Below are 3,671 nucleotides of genomic sequence, written 5' to 3'. Positions count from 1 at the left end.
ATTAAAATTAATCTGTTTACGAGATCCATCTTTCCCAGGAGATGCTAGGCTGAGCCACTAGCTGTCACCTGTCAGCTACTGCCTTCCTACATATCAATCATAGACTGGGGGAGGGGGGAATATCATTCACAATAGCAATGAAAATAATTCTTACCTAGGAATAATATTAACCCCAAATAAGAAAATATGTAAGACCTATATGAGAAAAAAAATGGCCAAATTTGGAACAAATGATATTAACAATTTTTTTTTTTACCTCACCTGCATCCTATGGAAGTTCCTGGGCCAGGGGTCAAATATGAGCCACAGCTGTGCCACAACTGCAGCAATGCTGGATCCTTAACCCACTGTGACAGGCTGCGGATTGGACGCACGCCACCTCAGAGATAATGTCAGATGCTTAACCTGCTGCGCCATAGTAGGAACTCCAGATATTAACAATATCAATAACAAACATTTATAGGAGGCTTACCAGAGCACTATTCTAAGCACTTTTGCATATTTTAGATCACTTAACCAACAATCTATGAGGGAGGTACTACAGTATTTTAAGGGAAACAAAGGTACAAAGAGGTTAAGTAATTGCCTGATGAGACTTCATTCCTGGAAAGCTTGAATAATATACAAACTCCACCCCAATTGCTTTTATATTTAACCCAAATCTCATCAAAATCCCTAAAGAAGGAAAGTTCACTGTGGAAGAGGTTCATATTTTATGTAAGTGCCTAAGCGCTAGAAAAAATCCGAAAGAATGTGCATCAAATGTTGACCATAGTCTTTAATTCTTTATGCTTTCTTGTATTTAACAAACATCTCAATATGCGTGTGTCACTGAATTCTAAGCATTGTGAAAGGCACTTTCACTGAATTATCTCAAGTTTTCCCAAAACTTTGAGGCAGGTACTGTTTTGCCTGCCTGATAGCTTTTAGAAATGGAAGCATAGAGAGGTTAACCAACTTAAGTTCACAGAGCTGGTAAAGTGGTGGTTTCAGCCCAATAGCCTGAATCTGGCTCCAGCTGTCTTTTGAGTGGCCATTTCTACATTCCAAAAAACAATGACTGTACCCAGAGGTGACTGCCTTAATAGCAGAAGTCTCCGGATGCTGGGACTCGGGACAGTTCCTAATTCGGGCTAGAGGGTCAAACAGTACTTCTCCTTAGAGGAACAGAGGGTCAGCAAAGCAGGACTTTGAAAAACAGTGCTTGGCGCCCAGCATGTTTACACTAAACATTTGACAAGTGAGCTGATTAACCGAGCAAAGAGGGTGGATCTGGGGTGAGAAAGGGCTTCTCAAGCAGAATAAGCATAAGAGGTGTGTCTCTGCTCCTGCTCCAAGCTAGGTTTCTTCAACATTCGGATGCTACAAGTCCAGGAATGCCTCTGCCTTTGGGGCCAAGGGTGGTCTAGCAGGTGGCAGGAGTGTCAACTTCATAATCAAACTGAAACAGGCAAAATCTGTTCTGACAGTCCAGACAAGTCTGAAGAGCTGGGCAGACTCAAAGATGAACTGGTTTTGGACAAGAAGTCCGCTGCAAGGCTCAGCCTCTTTGCCCAAACCCCCTGGATAGTTCATTCTCTACTTCCAAGGTGATTCCTTAGGATTGTTTTAGACCAGGTAGGGGCCAAAGGGACATTTTTTTTCTAATGCTTTTCACTTATATTCCTTAAAAAATACATTTTTAGGATGACATCTAAAAATTTTGAATCGTAGTTTATTTCTTTATTTCTCTTTGTCTTTTTAGGGCCACACCTGCAGCATATGGAGGTTCCCAGGCTAGGGGTCCAATTGGAGCTGTAGCTGCTGGCCTATGCCACAGCCTAAGCAACATGGGATCTGAGCCGAGTCTGCAACCTACACCACAGCTCATGGCAATGCTGGATCCTTAACCCACTGAGCAAGACCAGGGATCGAACCTGCGTCCTCGTGGATGCTCGTCAGATTTGTTTTCACTGAACCACAGCAGGAACTCCCAAAGGATAAATTTTCTAGTGTTTTTTATATTCCGACATACTTTAAGTGTATTTTTTTTGTCAAAAATAGGTTTAGTTCATCCAGTTTATGGAAAATTATAAGCTAATTGGCATAGCCAGTCCCCTCAGACAAATCATACTTTCTATCAGGAAAAGTTGGAATTCACATTTTAGTCGAAATAATAGTGTTAAAGTATATCCTGGCGACATCTCTCTCACTTTTTCGATTCTCAGTCCAATAGAGATGGGTGGAGGGTAGGAAGGAAGAAAGAGAGGGAAGAGTGTGTGGATAAATGAAGGGGTGGGTGGATGGATGGATGGACGGGTGGGTGGATGGATAGATAGATGAGTGGATGAATGAGTGGATGGATGGATGGATGGCAGGATAGAGAGATTTGTTGCCTGGATGAGAGGAAGTACTCCCTTTTCAATATTTCTCAGGGAATCCTCCAGGCTGGGCCTGGAATTCCTACTCAGAAGCAGGCACTCTCACCTAGACTTTTATACCAGGGAGAAATGCCCCCATAGTGAGTCCAGTAATCATTCTGTAAATCAGGAAAAGAAAAATTGAGAAAGAGAGAGAAAAAAAATAGCTCACTCACCTTCTCAGGGAGATAAGCCTCAGATACTTATGGAAGTTGAGACCCTGGAAACCGAGTCTCTTAAAACTATTCGGGATCCACAGTGTGTAGGTTGAGGGGCTGTGGCACAATCGTCTTTCCCTTGGTTTTTCCTCTCTTACCCTCTTAGACTTAACACTGAGAATGTGCAAAGCCAGAGAGAAAATGATAGAAAATTCACCATGGCTGTGATGGAAAGAGCTATTCATCAATGCTTCGTTCTTTTCTTAACTTCCCACTTTAGCTTCATCCTCTAGCCCATGTAGGCTTTTATTCCTGAAACTTGGCTAAACTTCTTATGTGTAACATATCAGCCTCCAAAATATTGGGCAGTTGCACTACCTGTCTACCTCTTTATAATCATTGGCTGCGTGCTCTTTTTTTGGAATTACCTGGTAAGTACCTTGTCACTCAACTTCATTCGTACAATCACAGAAGAAATGCCAAGAAAAAGCCATCTTGGTATTAAGAGCTATTCCTCTCAATAAAGTGAACTGGACGTTCTTTCTTACAGCCAAAGAATTTCAACAAAAACTGAACATAGACATACTAACACAAGGCATTTATAAGTTTTTGACATTATAATTTTGACTATAATTATTTTGACCATCTCTCTTGTTTGAGATGTAAAACAAAATGTAAATTGAATGTCTTAGCATTAAGTACCATTGATGTTATATGTGTTCTCAAATATTAGTTATAAATGGGGTTAGAATGTGTCTTCTTTTGTGTTGTGATTCCTACTCATCTTGTGTGAAACTCAGAGGATTTCAACTGGGTTAAGACAGGTAAAGCAGTTCAACATGGAGGCAGCTGTGGCCAGTGGTCAACTTCCATATCTGTTGTCTTGAAACATCTGCTCTAGGACTGAGGGTGTCTTGGATAAACTGAGAGGAGTTTGATGGGTGATGTACGTACTGGAACAGAAGGAGCAACTGATAAAGAGTCAAAGCCTCCTCCCCTGAGGACATGTCCCTGCTTAAATGAGGCTCTTCGCTGAGGACCTGACTGCACCTGCTGAGAGCTGTTCCAGAGGGACCCTGTCGGAGTCTAGGGGACTCCCCTTCACCCTTGTCTG

General features: G+C 41.9%; 1 pseudogene; it reads left to right on the top strand.

The window, feature by feature from the left end:
* LOC110261404 lies at nt 2,526-3,178 on the top strand (annotated as a pseudogene).

Source organism: Sus scrofa, chromosome 6, assembly GCF_000003025.6.
Source record: "Sus scrofa isolate TJ Tabasco breed Duroc chromosome 6, Sscrofa11.1, whole genome shotgun sequence".
In the NCBI taxonomy this organism is placed as follows: Eukaryota; Metazoa; Chordata; class Mammalia; order Artiodactyla; family Suidae; genus Sus; species Sus scrofa.
This window is presented reverse-complemented; position numbering and strand designations above follow the sequence as displayed.